This window comes from Glycine max, chromosome 18 (genome assembly GCF_000004515.6).
Source record: "Glycine max cultivar Williams 82 chromosome 18, Glycine_max_v4.0, whole genome shotgun sequence".
Classification (NCBI taxonomy): Eukaryota; Viridiplantae; Streptophyta; class Magnoliopsida; order Fabales; family Fabaceae; genus Glycine; species Glycine max.
The window spans coordinates 30683031-30707679 of record NC_038254.2 but is presented as its reverse complement, the minus strand read 5'-3'; the positions used below and the strand labels follow the sequence as shown (position 1 = coordinate 30707679).

Sequence of the window (24649 nt, the reverse complement as noted above, 5' to 3'; positions counted from 1 at the left end):
ATGTCATCTTCCAGTGGAAATTGAGCACAAAGCTTACTGGGCAGTGAAGACTTGCAACTTCTCTATGGATCAAGCTGGTGAGGAAAGAAAGTTGCAACTGAGTGAGTTAGATGAAATCCGCCTAGAAGCCTACGAGAACGCCAAGTTCTACAAAGAAAAGACCAAGAAGTTCCATGATAGCATGATAGTTAAAAAAGACTTCGTGGTTGGGCAAAAAGTGTTATTGTATAATTCTAGGCTTGGACTCATGAGTGGTAAGTTGAGGTCTAAGTGGATTGGTCCTTTTGTTGTTACTAATGTTTTTCCTTATGGTACAGTTGAGACCAAAAGCGACTCCACAAACAAGAGCTTCAAGGTCAACGGACATCGACTTAAGCCATTCCTCACGAACCCTTCTTTAGTGGACGTAGTGGTGGAAGAGACTTCCTTACTCCACCCTACTCTTTGGTTTTGTTAATTTGTTAGTTGTGTTAATTTGTTAATGTTGTTAGTTTCGTCGGATTTTTAGTTTAATATTTTGGGTCAATTTTGTGTACACGTACGACTTTGCATGTTTTTCTTTGAATTATAGGATATGTTCAAGAAATGGGTAATTGTTTTGAAAATAAAAGTTCTTGACATTTTGTGACTTGAAATCCTTGATTCTTCTCTACATGTCATGATAGTTTTGAAAGCTCAATTTGAAAGTGATGATTTTACCTTTGTGAGAATTTGAGCCATCCATCATCATAATCATTTGGTGTGTTTTGCCCCATTGATTGCTTGCACAATAGCCTTGGCTTGATTCTTGTTGATGCGTCCTAATTCACATGCATATTTGGAAATGATTGAGGCAATTTTGTTCTTATAAGCTTCTAGCCAAATGGACTTACCTTGAATTAATTCCTTTGATAGCCCTTTTGAGCCTTGTTTCCCTTTCCTTGTTTTGAAGCTCACTACAAGCCTTAAGTGAAAACCATGATATCACCATATCCTTAAGGAATTTTGGAGCTTTGGAATTGTTTTGGGAATAAGTGTGGGGGGTTTTTGTTTCATTGGACAATTTGTTTTGTTGGCTATGCTTCATGATGTATTTTGGGCCATACTTGATGTACATTGTATATTGGTTAAATGTTGGACATGCTGAATGAAATGTTGTTTCTCAAAGGCTATAGAGGAAAAAAAAAAAAAAAAGCAATAAAGTTGAGTGAATAAGATCTTAAATGGCACAAGAATGATGAAACTCTTGGTTCTACTCTTCATGTTTAAATTTTATCTTTACTTCTTTTTATTTTCTTATTTTTTCTTAATATGCACTTATTCCCCATTGCTCCTCTATCCCTTTGGGATTTAGCCACTTATTCCATATTTTTCCATACCTTGTCCTTGGCCCCATTACAACCTTAAAAGACCTTTTGATCCTCATGTGCTTGTGTTTATGGGTTGATTGTCAATTTTAGAATCTTGCCAAGTTTATGTGGTGTTTGCTTTCATGGGTGCTTTGAGGGTAAATAGTAGCCTAGACACTTGAGAGATAGAGTGTATATCTTGTGAGGCTTTATCACTTTTCATTCTTGAGCTGATTAACTATTTTGCCATGATTGGGTTGCTTGGATGATTTTCATGAATGTCTTGACTTTTTGGATCTCCTTATGTTAGATGTTACCCATTCCTTTCATTCCTTGATGTTCATTGAGAAATATGTGAATGTTTTTGTTTGTCTCCCTTTGATATCCTTGGATTTTGTTCTTTGTTTCATTTTGCCCAGGAGTGCAAAAGGCTAAGTATGGGGGGTTTTGATGTGCCATCATTTTCTTCTATTTTCTAAACCCTTTTTGCACCATTTTAATTACTGATTGGTCTTAATTGTCAATTAATCAGGCAGTTTTACTATTTGGGCTCATTTAGCTAATTTGATGTTTTTAATCTAATTTCAGGAATTAATGAAACATTGGGCTTAATCCGGATTTTGGTTATGGACTTGAAGAGGGCAAATAAAGCAGCGCTTACCTTAGTTAATTTCTAATTAGGAAATTTCGCAATTTTATTTTATGTTGTTCAGTGTTTATTTCGTTTTGGGCCAGAGTATTGTAATAGGGCCCAGTGACTTTGAGTGACTCTTTTTAAATAGCTACCTTGGGATTCGTGTAGGGCATTCTTTTATGCTATTTTCATTATTCAGAGCTTTGGTTTTAGGTTTTCACATTTTTCTGTTCCCTTGTTACAATTTTCGTTCTTAATGCAAATTTCCGTTTTCTACTTCTAATTACGAGTTCATTTGTGCTTCTTCTTCTACTTTCATTTACGTTTCTGTTCATTTACGTTTCTGTTCATTTATGTTTCTGTTTCATGTTTCATTTGCGTTTTCTGTTTGAATCCATGGAAGGCTAGATTTTCTGGTGTTGTTTCCTTTTGAGGACGAAGCCCAACTCTCTTTGAGGTTTCGCTTGTAATGTGGTTTCCTGGCAATTTCCCTTCACCAGTTATCCCAATTTTGTGAATATTAATCAGTGCACGCTTCGTGTTCGATTAATTGCCTCTGAGCCTAACTTGCGTTCATGCTTAATGGACGAAGGGCTAACTGGTGTACGTGGTGCCTAATCACGTATTGAAAACCCTAAGTTGATTTTTGCTTAGTAAATTGAAATAGGGTTGGATTAAGTGGTTGACTGTTAAGGACGAATTCTCCATAACCCAGGATAAGAGAATGGCTTCTGAATCAGAGGAAACAACCCGTTTTTAATATTAGTAGTTTCGTATTCCAGTTTACTTGTTCTGCTTTTTAATTACCAAACAACCAAACCGCCCCCCCCCCCCCAATCGTTACTGTTACTGCAAGTAGATTATGAACATTTGGTTTGTCACTGCTCGTTGGGAAACGACCTAGGATCACTTCCTAGTTACTGCATTTTCATGTTTATTTGATTCGGGTACAGCCTCGATCAAATTTGGCGCCGTTGCCAGGGAGCAGTGTCCAAAGGTTCATAATAGCTAGCTAGTGTTGTGTGTTTAATCCTTTCGTGTTTTATGTTTAAATTGTTAGTATTGTGTTAGTGTGTGTTTAATCCTTTCGTGTTTCATGTTTATTTGATTCGGGTACGGCCTCGATCAACGTTCATGCTTAATGATCAGTTTCATTCATGATTAATTGGTGTATGTGTTGCTTAATCACATAATGACAGTCTTATGTTAATTTTCTCTTAGTAATTTAATTTAGGGTTGGATTAAGTGGTTGAACTGATTAAGGATAAATTCTCGTAACTTAGGATAAGAGACTTGCTTGTGAATCAAGGGGAAACAACATGTATTAATTCTGTTATTTTCTAATTCAAATTTACTTGCTATTTAATTTACAAAAAACAAACTACTCCCCCCAATTCGTTACTATTTTATTACTATTTGTTATGAATGTTTGATTGACCATTGCTCGTTGGGAGACGACCTAGGATCACTTCCTAGATACTACATTTTTAATTTTTATTTGATTCGGGTACGGCCTCGATCAACGGATGTGCAGTCCAAGAGGAAGATCCAATCATTAGAGGATTTGTTGAGGGCTTGTGTCTTTGATCACCTTGGGAGTGGGGAAGAGGTTCTACCTGTTGTGGAATTCACCTACAACAATCATGCTAGATAGGAGGTGTAGGACATCTCTTTGTTGGTATCAAGATGGTGTGAACATGGTTGTGGGGCTAGAGTCCTTACAACAAACTATAGAGAAGATCAAGCTAATTCAAGAAAGGATGCAAGCATGACAAAGTAGGTAGAAGTCTTATATGGATAAGCGATGGAGACCGCTAGAGTTAGAAATGGGTGATCATGTGTTCTTGGAGGTTACACCTACAACGGGTGTAGGAAGGGTGATCAAGTCTAAGAAGCTTACCCTAAGTTCCTTGGACCTCATTAGATTCTCAGGCGTGTAGTTATTGTGGCCTATAAAATGGCTTTGTCACCTTTCTTAGCCAACCTACACAATGTGTTTCATGTTTCATAGTTGAAGAAGTATATTTCTGACCCTACACATGTCTTAGAACCAGACACGATGCAAGTGCATGGAGATACGACCTAAGAGACTCTTGCAAGGATAGAGGATCAAAGAATCTGTCATACCTTAATTTCATTCGAGGACTATCGTTCGTTGATCTTTTGATCCTTGCTAGTTGACTTACGGTGTTGAACGGTAATTACAATGCAAAGCAAGGAACCATTCAGTGTTTCGATCAGGAATGCAAAAAATACCAAAAGGAGGGGCAAAAGGATCTTTTTTCTAAGTTTTCTGGATCCTAGCTCGCCCAGGCTAGCCTCTGGCTCACCTGAGCCCTCAAAAGACTTCAGCCTGAAGGAACCAGCTCGCCTGGGCGAGCCAATTACTTCAGGTGTAAGTCTTGGCTCGCCTGGGCGAGCTGCCATGGTCCCAAGTGCCCATTTTCCCATAAATATGCGTGCTTGGGAGGCTGAGGAGAGGTTCCAAGGTTCAGAAGTGAAGAGGATTGAGAGAAGAGAGAAAGAAGAGGAAACAAGGCCGAGGCGCTACCAAATCGCGACCGCAATCATTCCTTACTTAGTTTCTTGTTTTGTGTTCTTCATGCGACCGTCGGTTAGTTTTATTTTTGGGTTTGAATGTGATCTATGTGCCCTTAGGGGTCCCTCTTTGTTATTATGTGCACATTCATCTTCTCCATCTATCATCAGCGATCTCACCTTTCTTTGTAAAATTCAATCTTAATCGATCACTAGTCTTGTAAAATTATCTTTAAATGAGATTGAAAGTTAATAAACAAAACCAAGATAAAACCAACTCATAACTTCTTCTTTTTATCAAATATCACTTGAGATCGTTTCAAGGTCCAACGCCTTAATGACTCTCTCCGCTTTTCAAATTTAAAAGATCATTTCAAGGTTCAATGTCTAAATGATTCTCTCCGCTTTTCAAAGTTTAAAACATCGTTTCAAGGTCCAATACCTTAAACGACTTTTTGTTCGCAATTAAAATGAATCTTTCAAAAACATAAAAAATCAATTTAACACACAAGCATTCAAACTTAAAGAACTACGTAGGTCTGAATTCCTCATCGCACCTAAGGATATGTAGGAGCAAGGGCAAAATCCTTGTCGACCCCAAAAAAAATAACAAATATAAAAAGGGGAAATACACAATTTTGAAATCATGTTTTGCACACTCGATTAAAGGTTGTCGTCCCTTGTGACGGGCGCGTGGGGTGCTAATACCTTCCCCATGCGTAAACAACTCCTAAACCCTTATTTTCAATATCTGCATACCTTTTTTTGGTTTTTCTAACGTTTTTCTCAAATAAACGTTGGTGGCGACTCCACTCATTTTCTCCCTTGGAGACGAAGGCTTTGGCCTATCTATTTGGCTTTTTGCCTTGCACTCCCATCGTAGGGTAGGTTGCAACAGGATAAAAAAGCTTAGAGGCAAGACCATCAATTTGGTCAATGTGGTGTGGAGAGACACTATGGGAAGTACGATGTGGGAGCTTAAGGATAAGATGTGTGAGCAATATCCAAATCTATTCCCTGTTAAGTGAATTTTTTAGGACAAAAATTTTCTTGTTAGGGAGTATTGTAACATTATGTTTTCGTATTTGTTTTTACAAGTGATTTAATTAAATTACAAAAGGAACTAAATTTAATTTAAGTGTTTATAAATAACTAATTATTATGAGATGATGGTGTGTGATGCTTGTATGTATGTATGTTTATATTTACAAATGCAAAAACCTTATTTTAGGTGCGAATAGCAAGTTCTAAAGTGTTTGGGTTGAGATGAATGGGCCTTGAGTGGTAGGAACATGATGAGTGAGTTTAGGAAGTAGTAGGGTGCAAATAGAAAGAAGTAGAAGAGTCATAGACTCAACTATTTGTATTTCAAAGCTGAAACAAAGCATCGACATTCTCATTTCACTTTCTTCTTCCTCTCCAAGAAACCCACCATTGGGGAAACCTTGAGCTTTGGTGTTGTGCAAAAAAGGAGGCTCATTTCTCTTCCTTTTAATGTTTGTTGACTATCCCTAGGTGAGGTAATCTCCCCCTCTTCCTCTCTTTGAGTTCATTTTCATTTTCCTCCATTGACATTTTTTAAAACTTCATAAAAGTGAACTTATACTTGATGAGTTGTATAACTACATTGTTATCACAAATGTGAAGAATTTTGTATATGCATCTTTTGAGATGGTGATCTTGTCTTGTTTTCAATTATATGATATCTCTTTTAAAATGAACTTATTCTTGCATTTTTTTTTCGTTGAACTGTGATGATTGTGTCATTTAATATGAGAGCAAATTATGATGTAACTTCTGAGGATCATGTCACTCAGGGTTAAGGTGGATTAGGTGGTGGGCTTAGGGACGAGATCCGATGACCCTCAGTCACTTATGTTTTGTCTTAATGGGGACCAACTTAGGATTTAGATATGATATTAAATTTGTGATGTTTATGATGTTTTGATGATGTAGTGCCTTGGGACACAATACTTTTATGTTTTATGTCTTGAGGACCTTTTATGAATAATGTTTATATCACATGCTTGTGCTCAGAAAAAATTTATATGTATTTTTAATAATTAAACTAATTCAAAAATTTTATAAGGAGTAAATGTGAATCTTTTTGTGTCAAAGTCTTTGTGACATCTAAGGTGGTTACATCTCTCATGTATTTAATAAAAAATTAAGCAACTCATGACTAATAATTACTTATATAAGTAACTCTCCAATTTTAAATAACACATTAAACAACTCTCATTGTAGATGCTCTAAGAGTATTTTTAGTCCCCAAATAAAAAAAAATTATTTTAGTCCCTTAAATTCAAAAATATTTTATTTAGTCCAATTTGAGAAAAGGGATTAAAAACAACATTTTTTTCAATTTGAGAGACTAAATACAAATTTTTATTTGGAGTAAAAAAATATTATTTAATTCAAGAAACTAAAAACATAATTAAACCGAAAACATTATAGGCTTAAAAATTATAGGCTTGATAGTAAAGGTAGCAAAGTTTATTGTAATTTGAGTAGTAAATCCGACAAGACCCAAAAACGACTTGGAACTGAATCTTTTGATTCCGGAGAAACCTCCAAGGAAAGAGATTGTTGTCTAGCAAAATATACAGTCACTAACCATGGTTGGAAAGTTTTGAACCCTTTTTTAAGGATATCAGTGATAATACAGTAACTACACTAGGGTAGGAAAGTTTTGAACCTTTTTAAGGATCCAGTGATAAGTAGGTAGCTAGTACTCCATTTCCTCTGCAAAAGTTTGGGGACTTACGGTCTCCTTCCCTCAATAATCCTTGCATAACTAACAGTAGTATGGTACTTTTAGGAAAATGGAGATGCAAAGAACAGATTTCACTGTGTAAAGGAGCACTATATGTAGTGAAATTATTTACTATACTCATTTCATTTATTCACTCAGGTTAAGCACCAAGGCTTTCTGTTCTGTGAACATTTTTTCATGTCTGACTCAGCTCTCCTTACATTTTCAATAATGAGTTGAATTTTTGTGGACAGTTCCTCTGTTTCTTCCTCAACATTGCTTATGAAGCTGAGCAGTTTTTCTCGATATGCAGCACACAATTGATCTTGGCGCTCTAACTCCATAGTAAGTTCTACAATTTTCTTATCTTTATCACCCTACAAGCAGAGGAAAAAAAATATACTTTGAAACGGTAATGATACAAAGACATAGTAGAATTGGAACAGAACATAGAAAATAATACTAAAAGAGAAACCCACAGAGAAACAAAAAGTCACAAAAGTTTCCTCTTCACAAGAATTAATTACAGAGAGAACAAAAAGTTGAGTTCATATGCTCATGTCTTTTTTACCCAAATACATAGAGAACTGTATGTACTATGTAATGTAATAAAGCATCAAAAGCTACCTATAACTTCATAATTACATCCGTCACTTCCCAATTGAATTATTCAATCCTCGGCATTTTATATAGGGAAATTTGGAGTAGAGCTACAGTTTGGATTTGTGAACTTTCATATTTGACTATTTACCTTTCATTATTATTATTATTTTCTGTTCACTAGAAAGACAAGAAATCTCTGCCTCTTTGCACATGTAACACCAAGAACAAATATAAGCATTATTTGCACATACAAAAACATGATCTTTCAACTCAATAAAAACAAAAGGAACCATAGTTGTCAATACAGGCGTAGCGGAGCGGAGCGGCCGACCCCAAAAGTGGGATAGTGGGATAGCGGATAGCGGATAGCGGGATGACTACTATTCTAATGTTTTTTTATATATGTTAAATAATTAATAATATGTATATATATATATATAAGTTCAAAAAATAAAAAAATAACTGAAAACATAATTACTTAAACAAAAGTTACAAAACATAAAGTAGAAAGTCAAGCAAATAAAAGGCTTAAAGCCTTAATCCTTCTAAGCTAAAGCCTAAAGTAACTATAATAATAGACAAGTAGACATTAAAATTCAAATAGACAAATGCAAGTTTCTTAATACTAAATTACTAATCAGAATCTTCATCCTCTTCAAGATCCAAGTCATTATGTTCTTGAAATCCATCACTCTCACTAGCATTAGAATTGTACTCTTCTTCCCCCTCATCTCCATTCTCTTCTTCCACTTCCACCACTTATTTTCCTTTTTCATTTGTAGGTGCAGGTGCAGCTGCTGCCTTGTTTATCTGTGTTTGACTCCTTGTGTTTTGTAAAGGTTCACCAGTCCCAGTTGCCTCAGCAACATCTAACCAATTCAAATCATCATCATCATCAAAAACCAAATCATTACCAGCTTCTTCTCCTTCCAATTCTCCCAATAACCACTCATTGCTATTATCAATATCATTTAAAGCAATAGGATCAATATCATCATGACACTCAAAGCGATCTAGAAGAGCTTGGTTATACTTAACATAAACCAAGTCTTGAAGCTTTTGGTGCTCAAGCCTACTTCTCTTCTTTGAGTGAATCTATAATAATTTAAAAAACATAAATGCTAGTTACTTAGTTTCAATTTCAGCTTCTAATGTTTCATAATTTAAAAAATATGAATGTTAATTACTTACATGCTCAAAAGTACTCCAATTACGCTCACATCCCGATGAACTACAAGTCAAACTTAGAACTTTCAGTCATTGATTTCATTGCTACAGTCATACCAAACCTCTCTCCAGTAGTAATTGTTTGTGAACTTCAACTACAAAATCATCATCTTCACTAAGCCTATCAATACATTTGTAGAGGTCATCCACCACTTCATTATCATTGTCAATGTTTGGATTGGTGTAAAAAAACTTCGGATTTAGATAATAACCCGTTGCATGCAAAGGGTGGTGAAGTTGACAATCCCATCTTTTATCAATGATTGCAAGGATATCCTTATACTTCCCTTCATTGTTATTGAAAGCTCTTTGAATTGCCTCTTTGGCCCTATCCATTGCTTCATAAATGAAACCCATTGCAGTTTTTCTTTTTTTCATTATCCACCAACCTCAACACACTTACAAGAGGCCCCATAGCCTTTAAAGTGTAGACAGCATCATTCCAAAATGATGGCATAAGAACAACATCAGCTGCTTTCTTCCCCTTGGGCTCTTTAGCTGCCTTAGACTTCAACCATTCATCCGAAGTCCTTCAAAGATTGGCCTTTGGCTTATGCAATCTTTGCAAAGTTAAGAAAGTGGTAGCAAATCTTGTAACTCCGTGTCTCACCAATTCAGTTTTTTGTGTGAATTTCCTCATGGTGTTCAAAGCGAATGTATGGTTGTAAATGTAGCCTACAAGCTTGATGCCTCTTTGTATAACCCTTTTTACTTTTGGGATCTTTCCAATATCTTCTAGCATCAAGTCAAGACAATGTGCAGCACATGGAGTCCAAAATATTTTTGGTCTCGTGACTTGTAAAATTTTACCTAAAAAGACCAAAATCAATAAAATTGTATGAGTAGTGTAACAATTAAAAGTTATAATTATAAAATAAAAAACTTCATTAAGCATGATTGAATTCTCACCCGCCAACCAATGTTGTTAATGGCAGATGGTGGTTCATGGCCGAAAGCCAAAAATCCGCCATAAAAATATGACAGATGGCATAGCGGAAAATAGCAGATGTCATGGCGGATGGTTCAGCCATTTAAAAGAGGACTGAACAGAAAAAAAAAATGGTGTCAAATAGAAAAAAAAATAAAAATGGGACGGTCAAAAATAAAAAGAGGGTGTCAAATAGAAAAACAAAAAAAAAAGTTGTAGACATCAAAAACGGGTGTCAAACAACAAAAATAAATAAATATAAAGAAGCGCACCACACTGAAGTTGCGCCGCGACATTCACCTTCGTGAGGGTGCGAGGTGCGGGGTCGGTGCGGCGTCGCCTTCACGGGGTCATCTGCCGGTGCTCGTCGCTGCTGGGTCGTGCGTGCGGGCCACGGGGTCGTCGCTGCTGAGTGCACGGTGACTGCTGGGTGCGGGATGTCGCTCCTGGTCGCGTGCTGCGTTCTGTGCTGCGTTTCCCCGTTGCACTTTTGAATAACATAACGAGTAAGGTTGGGTCGGGTCAGCCCAACTCCTACCGCGCAAAAAAAAAAAAAACAAAAAAACCCGCTATTTCCGCTATACCACCATGACCACCATGGCTATGGCGGCCGCCATTGTAAACCCGCCACGCCACCGCTATTCGGTGGCGTTTTTTCAAACTTTCACCATGCAAAACCGCCATAGCGCCGCCATTGCCGCCATTTGATAACACTGCCGCCAACACATAATTACTTCGATTGTCCGTCACCACTTGAATAACATTCTTTTCTCCAATCTCCTCAACAAAGCTATCCAAAAGATCAAAGATCTTCTGACCAGTCTTCATGTATTCAGAAGCATCCACACTCCTCACAAACTGCGTTCCCAATGAACAATTTACCAAAAAGTTAATCAAAGTTCTATTCTTCCTATCTGTCCAACCATCTTACATAATTGAACATCCATATTTGATTCCCTTCTCCTCATGACCCCTCAATAAGCCCTTCATGTATTCCAACTCTTTTTTAAGGAGTGGAACTCTCAATTCATGATAGCTTGGAGGCTTTAAATGAGGACCATAGATTCCAATTGCCTGAATCATCAACTTGAAACTTTTTGATTTAGCAACATTGAATGCTATTCCATTCCTAAAAAAGAAACGAGCAATGTACTGAACTGCCCTGTCTCTTGATGCCTTGTTATAAGATTCATTTACACTTGTTTGTCTCATGGTTTTTCCAAATTTGATACTTTCTTCAGGTTCTTTGGAGAACAAAAAATCAAGAGGGCCTTTTTTATTTGTGGTCCTCTTCTTGGAAGCAGTTGAGGAGGCTTCATTTGATGTTGCTGGAGGCCTTTTTCCACTTTTAAGTCTTGCAATCTCTTGGATCCCATCTTCCTCTTCGTCGTCTTCTTCTTGCGTTGCCTCCATGTATGCTGCAGTTTCAGCTATTTTCTTCTCATAAACAAAAATCATTTCTAATTTAACATCCTCCAGTACTTTCTTACAAGAACCCACATCTCCTTTTATTTGAAGTTGATGTCTTCTTGCTCTAGAAATTCCTCCAGTAGACGTTTTGTGACAAAAATCACGTCACACTCTTCCTGTTATTTTTATCCTTTAAGCTGTTCCATTTCCAAAAGACATCTACCTTATCACCCATAGGCTTGAACATTCCAGTTGAAGACCCCTCTAAATTGATATTCTTTTGTTGATCAGAGGATGCCATGGTGCAGGAGTAAGCAGAAGTGCAGAACCGAAGTCAGAACAGAACGGAGGAACGGAAGCAGAACCGAAGTCAAAACAGAATGGAGGAACGGAACAGAATAGGTGTCGCAGGTGCAGGAGTAAGCAAAAGTGCAGAACAATGGAGCAGAGCAGCAACGACAACACTAGGAACGTACGGTGGCCGGAACGCAGAGCAGCAACGGCGCCGGAACGGACGGTGGCCGGAACGCAGCAACGGCGCCGGAACGGACGGTGGACGGAACGCAGAGCAGCAACGGCAGTGCTAGGGTTTTCGCAATGTTTTCCAGCGCAACAATGGAGCCCCGATAAATCGAGAAACAACAGGTTTTAGAAGACAAACCAAAAACCAAAAATACCCTCACTTACCCTCATTAAGTGAGGGTATTTTTGGAATTTCCACTGCTTCGAGTAGCGGCACGAAAAACCGCTCCGCCGCGATAGCGGCCGCGACCCGAAACCGCACCGCTACACACGTGTCCGTCGCGGATGGGTGCCGCTCTGCTCCACTCCGCCGCTACGGCCGCTATTGACAACATAGAAAGGAACGAGACCTTTCTAAAATTATCTTAGCTCACATGCTACTGGCAGCCTAGCTTCAACTGAGAACAACAGTTTTCTTACTCACAACTAACTTATAGGCAAAGTCATCGGTAAGACCCAACTCAAGTTAGGGTAAGAAGTAAGAACTCAAGAAAGGATTGAAGAAAAATCTGTTATCTAGGTGAGGTTGTCTACATGGGGGATCACATGTTGCCAATGTCATTCGCTTGGTTAAAGACTAGAGATTTAGAAATTTTATTTACCATGAGATCCATCTTGATCAGTTTCTCCAATATCCTTCTTGGCCTCCCTCTCTTCTTCACCGGGCTAAAAACCATACAATCTACTCTTCTCACTAGTGCATCCCTTACACTTAACATACGGAATTTTAAGAGAGAAAAGGAACAACACTCAAATATATGATCTGGAGAAGGAAAAAGAAAAATGTTATAGAAGAGCGGAAAGGTAAGACAGCACTAAAGTTCAAGAACAACAACCTATTGCTTTTGTAGGTTTCCTAGGAATCAATTGGTAACAGTCAAGAACCAATGCAACCTAAATTAAACGTCCAAATGTCTAATTACTTGGACAAGAAGGCTATAACCATATCAAGAACTGATTCAACACAAAAGCTTAATTTGCTAGGTGGAAGCACAACATTGGTAAGATTTCCACTGCTGATCTTTGGGGAAAATCCTTGTGGGGCCACACTACAGGGCTTCAGTTAGGGCAGGCACAAAATGTACTTTTCTCTTTTTTCTTCTAAATTTTATGTCTCCATTGAAATAAGAAATTTAATCATAAATTAGGAAGGGCCAGCACCGTTGCTACCCCAAAATTTGGACGGGTTAATCTCTGATTCTTCCACTGCCAACTCAATCATGATTTCAAGCCTCAGACTTAAACATCGCATCTTAAATTATTAATTAAAAGATTTGGTCACTAAAACAACAATTGTTATTCAAACCTAATTTCCTTTTCAAGCAGCGTGTAAATTACTTTAGATTTTGGAAGAACAGAAAACTAGAATAATATCACTCCCTAATTTGATTACAAAAACCAAGCCTTTTCCCATTGGGTGGGGTCAGGCATTAGCTGTATGCTTATGGATCAAATGACCCATAATGTTCTATAGTAAATCATGTTTGTAGACAACTAGACCATTAACCTCTAAATCCTTCTTTACGGTTTCACTTTCACCAATAGTTTTTGACAATCTCCCTCTACCTCCAGTGATAGGACTACCCTCTATCTAGCATCTTCTCTACTCTCCTTATTAGTGTTTTTACAAGTCTTACACATGCCCAAACCACTTAAGGCAACATTCTACCATTTTTACTACAATAGATACTACCTGCTCTTTCTAATGCATTATAAGAAAAAATTGACTAAATATTCCCTAAATCTGACTATTAATAAGAATTTCAAAATACTCCATGCTTATTACGTAATATAAAATCAGCGGCGCTTATGAACAAAAGTTATTAGGAAAAAAATACCTCCAATAAATGTTATTCTTCTTTGTCTCATACTTTCATTTAGTAATTTCTACTACAAAACAATATTTATAGAATTTAGCAATTCTGCAAAACATTTGCTGAGACTCTAGTTATGCAAATTCCAAATAAACAGAATCTAACAAATCAGTGATGTCTTGGGTTATGACAGATATTAACAAATATATATATTAATGTTTATATTCTGTAATTAATGTTATCAGCAGATAAAACCACAGGTCTTATATGCACAATTCACAGACTTGCCAGCAAAGCAGATCCCAAAAAGTAAAAAAGAAACGACTATTATCACTTACAACTTGTATGAAATAAGTTTATACATAATGCACAATGAACTATGCAGCATTATTTAAACAAGAAGAAAACTCACCGCTGTGCTGAACCCATTAGCTGTAGCAATTAGAGGATGGTTGTGATCCTTTACAAATCTTGTGACAATCCACTTTCCTGATTTTTCAAACTTCACCAAAATTGTTGCCTTGCAACCTTCTCGGGCGCTAGGTCTTGGCTTTTTCTCTGGTCCTAATATTCCCTTGTTATTTGGTGAGAATCCTTGTTTGTTACATCCAAGTCGGCGAGCAAGAGTCCTCCCATCGATTCCAGAGCGTCGCCTTTGCATTATGCGTACAACAAATCCTACCCGTCTGGCATAATCAACATAAAACTTCCTAGCATCTTCTTCAGAACCAAATTCCATGCCCACATATGGCTCTTGAACTTCAACTCCGCCAAATATACTTATACTTTCTTCTAGACAGCTATGTTCTGCTTCATTTCCCTTGTCTGAATCCACTACCACAGAATCCATAAAAGTCTGCCCTTGAGTCATTAAGATAAACAAATTCAAAAATTCATGGTATTTGATATATAAATATTCAGTGCTTTTGAATTAGCAGATGCATTATCAATTCCCCAAAAGTGTGTCAACATGTTCAGAGAAAATAGAGAATAAGCCTCACTGTAGATATATTTCATGTTTATTTTATCAAGTTTAGAAACATACAACTGAAGTTTCTCCAGGCTTTTGAGAAATTTACTTTCAGCTAGACCACAGGAAACAGAATCTGAGTGATAGCTTGCTTTGAAGGACCAATGCAAATTAGAAAGGGAAGCGGGGAACAGTGAAATGAATTGCATTTTAAGGAAATTGAGTCAAATTCATACATAATATGAGTTGGCTAGGAATTTGGATTATTTTGGGAAAATAATCACTCTGTTTCTCAAAAACTCTCTCAAGAAGATGGAAATGATTAAAAAAATGACTATTTCTATAAAATAAGTCATCCAAACAAGCACTAGATAACAATTGTGCCACAGCATGACGGCAAGATTAAATAGCTGAAACTACTGTATACAAATAGTTTATCCAATATCAACTCTTATCACAGCCCATCCATCACTCCATTTCCCTATGGGGATGACAAAAAGACCACAGAATTTTTTACAAGCAAATAAAAGATTAACATGAACTGCCAATGCATGCAGGTAAACAAGGTTTCTACGATATATCAAAAGTAAGAAAGAAACAAATAAAATTAAGCTTTTTAATCCAAAGAACCACACCGTCAAAAGGACAGCAAAGCAAGTTGTTTTCATTGGTTTATGTTATCTAAGAAGAAGCAATGCTATATTAATGTTTTGTGTTTTTTATTTTCTCTCTCTTCAAAGTTTTGGGGAAAACTTTCTTGATATGTTTCAGCTTACAAGCTTTTAATTCTATTCATAATCCTGCCTCAACTTTGAAAAACCAGGAGTTGATTGTGTTATTAACTAGTCAGTGAGCAAATTATTCCAACATAAACGCTGTCAGCTAAGCCCTGGGTTGGCATCCTACTTGTCCAGTTGAAGCAGGGTTACTAATGTGTAGTCATGGGCTCACATCAAGGTTAGACTAGATCATGCAACTGTTATATTAATTTTCTACCTAAGAATCTATAGATTAGAAACCCTGTATTTGCCAGCTCAGTCATTCATGATTAACATCTATGAACTGGAAGGGAATGACTCATTTCTTCTATTTCAACCTACTTAGGTTATGATTCTTTTTGAGCTAATGCTACAAAAAGGACACTATTATTTGAAACACTTGAAGCCATAATTGATTCTGGATTCATATGTCCAGCAAAATAGCAACATATTCTGCAAGCCTTATAACCATATACCTATATTACTCACTTTTGTAGATTTGTAGCAGCCTAATTATGGGGATCAAACAGGTAGATCTAATTTAATACTTTTCATGCATGTGGATTTATCCAATTCAAAATGTTTGATTCAGTATCTTACTATTGCTTAAAAGTAAATGAAAAGGGCAGAGATCACTCTGTCTGTGTTTGCACATTCATGGAGTTGACATTGAAATGATACAGGTAAAGGTAAGGTGGATAAACTTAGAAATCGTCGAAGTATATTTGTGCCAAGTGGATAATGTCAATACTCTTTCCTTTTAAAAAACATATGACATGATTATCCCGGAAAAACCACTTGTAGATCATCACTTAGTTAAAAGAAGTTTGGAAAACAGTGTCTATAAAAGTATTCATGCAGTCCATAGTTACAGTCCTGTATACATTTTTATAAAAAGAATAAATAAATTCATTAAAACAAAGATAGCATACAAGGAAATTGAATGATAAGGGATCTTCCATAACAGAGAAAGAGTTAAAAATTAAAGAAAAAGAGAAAACATCAATGGAGCAAAGCTGTTCTATGATATGGAGCAAAACTGAATGATCCACGTGTCATGCAGTTGCTGAAGGACACGTGTCTGTCACTGAGGGAGCCTTGGATTAGTTAGTTAGTACCATTTTCTGTTGAGAAAAAGCTGTTAGGATTGGTTGTTAGTAACAACTTTATATAGTCAATTCGTTCTCCTGATGCATTCATTCCATTACTTGTAAACATTCTTCTCTGTATCTTTGATCTAATTCAATAAAACTTCTCGAAACCTTTTCTCTTTCAAGGTTTCCTGTTCATCCTAGTTCTTCGGTTAATCTTCTTCCCCTAGAACTATCTTAACTCTTATCATTTTATCCCTCTGCATATCTACGATAAAATTCCACTAGAATAGGAAATTATCAAAACCCTAAACTTCAACTTCATACAATAACCAAGCCCAACTTAATAATTAAATTTCTTGGATTGGCTCTATCAGAAACTATCCAACAACACGTTCTTCAAAATCTGCCACATTTCACCTTTTAGGCTTGTATTACCACCAATTACCAATCCACAAACTCCATAGTCATTATGTTCAAATATGGACCTTAACATCTATAGCTCCCCAAACTCATTTCTCATCATCTTCTAAGATGCACTCACACTCTGCCTCTACTAAAAGACATAAACAATCTCGTGTCCTTTAAAAACATAAAATTAGAGAGAAAAGACAATTTTTTTCAAATCCCAATTCCAAAATCTCAAGAGACCGTGAGAAAAATCATTGACTAAGTAATAAGAAAACTTGAATAAAACTCTCTCTCTCTCTCTCTCAAACACACACACGAATATAAACAAAGGCTTCCCCACAGAGAGACGGTGGTTGGTAAAGTGCAGAAAGTGCAAGGCAAAGATCTGAATAAGTACTTATTTGCGTTCTTCAAAAAAAAAAAAAAAAAAACCTGTGCTGGGAAAAAACAAAAACAAAAAACAAACATGGCGTAACTTACAGTGAAACAGTGGAGGGTGCAAAACTACGATCTTTTCACCGTGTCACGTTTTGTCGATTGTTTAGAGTTAAGTAAGAAATTGAAGAAATCGGAGTAACTACGAAGAGGGAACGATCTTCTGTGTTGTATTGTATTGTGTTGTTGAAGAATGAAACGAGGTTGTGGGTGTACCGTTTTAGTGTTTTCTCGTGTAATCCTCGTCACGCGGGGTTTTTATAGGGTGGTCCAGTGGTCCAGTTTGAGTTCTGGACCACCAGTTCACCTTAATTTGGATTTTACATTTCTACCCAGGGCACCGGTAAATATTATTTATGATTTTTTTATAAAATATTTTCTAAATTTATATTAGTAATTATTTATAATTAAAATATAAATTTTAATTATTAACTATTTTTGTGCATTATAAATATACAGTTGATTATATAAATGTTAGATTATGATTTTTAAAATACAATATGTTAAGTAACATAATAATTTAAATCATTATTGTGAAATAATATTTTAATTAATTTAAAGTAAGAGTTGCTAGTTATAATAAAAAACAATTATTGTGAAATGACATTTTTAACTAATATTTTTAAATTAAAACTTAAATCCAAGTAATGCTTGTCGAGCATGATATATATCCCAATAAGAATAACAATAAATAAGGTCTGGATAAAATTTTATAATATATATTCCACAATCTTAAATTTTCCTGTATCTAGACCAATATACCTATTCGGTAGTAACTTTAATACCCATATTATTTCTCGTGTGTATGTAAATGCTCATACTTGTACCTTTTACCACCACTTTAATTAATACAAAAAATTTGATAAATAAATGGTATTGATTAAAAATATTATGATAATTAAATTGAAACTCCTTCAAAGGCCTTTTATAAAACACAATCATAATCATAAAACACCACAAAAATTAAAATCATATTTTAAAAAGTAATTTCATAAATTATATAACATTCATTAAAAATACTATGATAACTCAGCTTATTATTTATTGTTATACCATTATAATATCCTTTAAATTCTATTTAAATAATATAATAAAATATACTTAATCTATTAATATTTTTTCTCTTAATTTTTCCCTTAAAATAAAAGGAAGGATTTTTGTAGAATTATTTATAAATAATTATAAAATATACTAAAATTTGTTAAATCATCCAACTAAAATATACACCAAAAATAATTAATATAAAAAATAAAATGAAAACTAGATTTATATAAAAGTATGGATAAAATTTTAATCTCAAAAAAGATAGATCATTCTAAGATATAGATATTTACCATTATCACATCAACATTTTAGGAAAGAAATATTATATCACCTTAATTTTTTTTCCCATATATATTTTCAAATAAGAAATTTTAGTTATCTCATTTTTTATTTGTGACATTTTGTCTCTCAATTTAAAAAATAAAATATTAATTTTAGTCCTTCTATTTTTTTAATTAAAGCATTTTAATTTTAATCTTCCATATCTTATTAGCATATTAAAATAAGGATTATTATTCAAAATAAAATATTATTAAAATATTTTGTTTAAGATTTTTTTATCTTAACTCTTCTATTCATCAGAAAAAAAAGAGGTCAAAAATTTCTTTTATCAACTATTATATTACTCTAAGGGTTCAACATTAACTTCAACACATTAATTACATGTGTCAAATTACTTGATTAGAAATTTTTGTTACAACTTTGTATATTACTTTAAGTAATAAAAGATTATATTTTTAGCATTAATTACTATGATTAGCGTATTGATTAAATTGAATATTTCTTACAAATTATATGGCAAATAATAGTAACAATAACAATAACAATGCAGTTTTTTATTGATAAAAAATAAATGCAATATAGTTTTTTATTGATAAAAAATAAATGCAATATGATTATATCTTGCTGTCTCATCATACATAAATTTATGTTTAACCTATGGAGAATGACAAATAATAATTCAAATTATTTTAATTTCATATTTAATTGCACTATGATTATTTTCATTTGAAATTAAATTATTTCTATATATATTTTTCATATTTGATATTTATTATTTAATTCCATATTTTATAATTCATTCTAAAGAAGTCTTTTTCCATTTATTATTTTTATGACATTAATATGAAAATAATAATAACCACGATAGCTTTTTTTATAACAATAACAAAAAAAATTCATATTCATTTTTTTATTTAATTCCATAATTTATAATTCATTTTAAAGAAGTCTAATGTACCAAAAAAAATCTATAATAATATATAACGGTGATAGCATTTTCTGTATCAATTTTTTTTATATAGAAACGTGTTTATGTAACATCATAAATTTCTAATATAATTATTGTTATTAGATTTGGTATAAAAATTTATTTGAATTAAAATGATTATGATATATATATATATATATATGTGTGTGTAAAAATTATATGATTGTTTTAAATACTTTATTTAAATTGATTGAGTTAAATAATTATTTTATTCTAAAAAACATTAGGTGGTTGATATATAATTGTTGAGATTATTTACTTTCTATGTATTCAATTATAAGATTCTTTCAACTCATTCGCGCTTATTAACAAAAGTAATTAATTTAGTTAATCATGTTAAATCTGTCAATTAATTATTATCATTCCAAAATTTCTCTTTTCTTATATCTCTATCCACCTAATTGTTTCTTATTAATATTTTGAGAGAGAGTAATTAAGTAAGAACATATAAGGGGAAAAATATTGATACATCTAGAAATTAAAAAAGAGTCTTATAATAAAAAACAAACAAATTTCTAAAAAAGATCTTATAAGTAGGACTGATGGAATTATATTATAAAAGAAAATGTGACAATTCTATATAATACTGAAAGGATTAAAAGATTATTATTGTGAAAATAATTATTATAATAATAATATAATATTATATATCTAATTTGGATAAAATGTTTGTTATATTTGAATTGGTGATCCTTAAGAACTATTTAAATTTTATCATGTTTTATCCTAATATATCTTGAAAGAAAATAAAATATTAGATAATGTTAAGAATTAGATAAATCTAGATAATAGATTAGAAAAAGATAAAGAAAGATTTGATTAGCCAAATCTATTAAGTATATCTCTTGTAATTATATAAGGATAAACAATTCTCTTCTCTTATAATTGTATAGATAGTCTCTATCAGGAAATAAAAAAAATAGAAATTAGTAGAACATGTAGGATTGAGAAAAAGGAAGAGAAAGAAATAAGTGAAGAACGCAAACTACTATGCTTTTAGAGGTGAGTAAAACATTTATTTTTTCAAACCTTCCATTTTATATTTCTTGAAAAGTATGACTTTTGGGTTCTTGATAGGAAATTATTAGATCGAAGACATTCTAAATATTAAGATTAAATTGCATTTGAATGTTCATGTATGGTACTCACAAACCAAGAGGAACTAGAGTTAAAACTTCTTTTGTACGAATCGTATTACAAAACTTTCATAGAACTCAATCCATACTGAATCAATCCACCATTTACACAAGATCCTTCATTAATGTTCTTTCTTTCACAAAGATATATTCTTAAACCTTTTACAAAACTAATTAAGACTAGAATGAGAGATAAAGATCAGATCAAGAGAAGAAGTACACAATCTTTTTATACTGATTCACTCTCTATCACTAGAGAAACTAATCTAATTATCTATTCAAAACTCGAACTAGATTTCCACTATGCATATAGAATCCTTACAAATTTACAGTTCCCATCCAAAAAAAGAGACTTAGGCACCTAACACTAGGGTCCTCTATGAATAAGAACCTAAGAGAAACCTACCCTTAGCTCAAACTAGAAACACATATTCTAGCATGCCTTTAGTGATTCATGCACAAACAAAAAGATGTGTAAAACCATACACGAAAACCAAGAGTAAAGATAGACACAAGTTGATCAATCCTTTTCACAAAACCTTGCTTGACTGAAGAGGTGTTCTTCTTGAACTCAAGAAAGTGACAAAACTCACTTATCACAAAAGATCTTCACAATAAAAAAAATTGAAGGTGTGAGTTACTTTTCTAAGTACTTTTATTCTCTTCTTTCTTTAACTAATGACAACACGTGATCTTAGCTCATTTAGAAGCTTATTTCGTTGTTTTTCCAACTCATAAAAAATTGTTATAAGAGAGAACACAAGGTGGCTATTTATAGAGAAAATAGTTATAACCGCCTATAATCGATTAAATCTACAATGTAATAGATTAATTCAATGAAGTAATCGATTAAATTATCTTTTTAATCGATTAAAGTGTTCTTCCCAAAACCTGGAAATAGCTCAAGAACAATGCAATCAATTAGATACTCAAAGTAATCGATTAAAGTGTTCTTGTTCACTTTTGAAACACTTACAGGAAAAGAAGTAATCGATTATATCACATGGTAATTGATTAAAGTAGAGATTCCTGAATGAATCAGTTATTGTCTCAAAAACAATTGTGTAATCGATTATGATAAGGCTATAATCAATCAAATTGATACGAGACATAACTCTGCAAGCTTAACACAACTTGTGTAATCGATTACGATACAGTTGTAATCGATTAAAACAGAGAGTTTTTCCTTCTGAAGAAACTTTTCTAACTTAGAAATTTTTATTTTCACTTACTCATGATGATGCATGATGCACAAGAGACATGATATGGACTAAGATACAACATTCAATATAACAACCAATACAAATGCCACTCAAAGGAGTTAGGCATGTAAAAGACAAAACATTTTCAAGCTTTCTTCCAAGCTTCAAGCTTTAGTCTTCATGTTGCTCATGTTGCTCCCCTTATCTCTAACAACTATGCTTTCAGAGGTGAGTAAAACATTTATCTTTTCAAACCATCCATGTTATATTTATTGAAAAGTATGACTTTTGGGTTCTTGATAGGAAATTATTAGATCAAAGATATTATAAATATTAAGATTGAATTACATTTGAATGTTCATGTATGTTGGTCATATAATTTTTGAACAATTGAGTTATCATGTTAAATATAGTATTTAGTGCTGTTGTGATTGTCCCCAAATTTTGGTGATATTGCTTGTAATCTTGTGTGCAAAATAAATAACATGGGGTGATTCGTGATTTGGTGATAATAAACTTCCATGTATATTATTAATATTACTACTACTACTACTATTATTATTATTATTCTTATTATTATTATTATATAAAGGGATGCATGAATGTAATCAAATAGCCTTTTATATAAGCATGTGAATTGAATCACATTGAGGATAAGGAGTTTTTGTTTGTGGGTTTTCTTTTGTTTTGTAGATTTTCTATTTTATAACTTGATTGTGGATTATGTGTGTCTATAGGTGTTCTTTACTTTATATTGATAATTACTAATTGATTTTCATGATGTTATAATGTTGAGGTATGAGTTTGTGAATTATTATTGAGTGCATGTAATTAATGAATTATTTGGTAGTCATATGGAATTATATTTTACAATTATGTGTGAGTTGATTATTACCTTCTAAAAATGGATAATGATGTACTTCCTATTATGAGAATAAGATGATAGATACTTCCATCTGGGATGAGAAAGAAATATATGATAAATACCTCCATCTGGGATGGGGAAGAGAATTATAGAAACCTCCATCTATGATGAGGGAGGCAGTGGGACACCATTGCATGGATATGAGCTCATAAACCCTTTTGAAAAATCTGAGATCCACACCAATTCTGGGAACCAAAGTGTTGAGTCTAGTGATTCTAGTCATATGCAAACAATTGGTGTTTATTTACTAGAGTGTTATTTTGTTGTGTGAATAATTTGTGGTTTTTTCATAAGTATGTATATATTATTTTTAATTTAAGTTTGAAGATACCATGGTTGGATTTTTCCTATTATTATGCCAGCTAAGAACAATACTATTTGAAAACTCTTTTAGAACTTGTTTTATTCATTGGGACTATTATTTCATTAAAAGTGTTGTTTTCAAAGTTCGAAGAAGAAGTTTTTGAGACGAAGAAGTTTTTGAGACAAAGGAGAATTGAAGACTTAGTTCATTATTAGTTAAACTTCGTAGAATCCATATTTGAGGATAATTTTTTTATTTATGTAAGCACTCATTTATTTACTATATTTGAAGTATTTTGAACCATTGAAATTTCTAAAATCTTATATATGAATGTTTTAAAGTTTATTTTTATTACAGGTTGTTATTTTAACGAAGGATAATACATTTATGGTATTAGAGCCTAGTTGATCCTAAATAAAACTGTGGTAGTGGGTTTGTTTTTTTTTTTTTAAAAAAAAACAAATATGGGTGCATAGACCTGATTGTTAGAACTATGAATGTAAAATACTAATCTCTTCGATATTGGGACTGATCAAACTAATATTTGAGGGGTGGTGTGCATACTAATCTCTTAGGTATTGGACTTGATCAACCCAATATCCGAGAAGTGGTGTGCAAATTCATTAAAGCTAATAAGAGGAGGGCAATGATGAGTGAGGTGCTTGCTATAGTTTTGGACTGAGTGGTCAAAGTTATGCAAAAGCAAATGGAGATTATCTGTCATATGGGAAATTGAGGGAGTTGTCGCTAGAGGGGTACCACCCCCAAATCCCTAATATGCGAAGTTACTCAAATTTCGTAGGAACAATTTGTCAACTTTTCATGGCAACTCACAATGATTGAAGTAGAGGAATGACTTCTGATACTAGAGGAAGTTTCAATTATGATTATGTGAAGAATATAATCTTTCCTACTTTTTTAAATTGTTAAATGTTTTGAGTGTTAGGATAAACTTGCTATTGCTTGTCGAATAGCCTTTAATGTTTTTGAATTGCCTTATGAGTGTTGCTACCCCCTACGGAGGATCAACTCCTTGCTATGAAATAACAAAACCAAGAAAGACAACTCGATCTTGATAGAATTGACATTTCTTGATATATATATATATATATATATATATACACACACACACAAATAGTTTTCTTCTTGCATCACTTGAAAAACCTTACTCAAATGATCTACATGCTCATTATGGCTCTTGTTGTAAATTAAGATATCATCAAAATAAAACAAACTCACTAAGATACTTGCACAACACATGATTCATTAGCCTCTTGAAAGTGCTTGGAGCATTAGATAGCCCAAATGGCATGACAAGCCATTCATATAAGCCATGCTTGGTAT

The 24649-nt window shown here is 33.6% G+C and overlaps 1 long non-coding RNA gene and 1 pseudogene across 1 annotated transcript; both read right to left on the bottom strand.

Annotated features, from left to right (window-relative positions):
- Positions 1 to 7370: 7370 nt before the first annotated feature.
- Positions 7371 to 17663, bottom strand: LOC100800941 (protein FAR1-RELATED SEQUENCE 7-like; annotated as a pseudogene).
- Positions 7639 to 13774, bottom strand: LOC106797178 (uncharacterized). The gene is made up of 3 exons (XR_005889666.1): positions 10286 to 13774; positions 9995 to 10127; positions 7639 to 9895 (listed from the first exon to the last, which is right to left on the bottom strand). It is a non-coding gene; the product is annotated as an uncharacterized lncRNA (long non-coding RNA).
- Positions 17664 to 24649: the final 6986 nt, after the last annotated feature.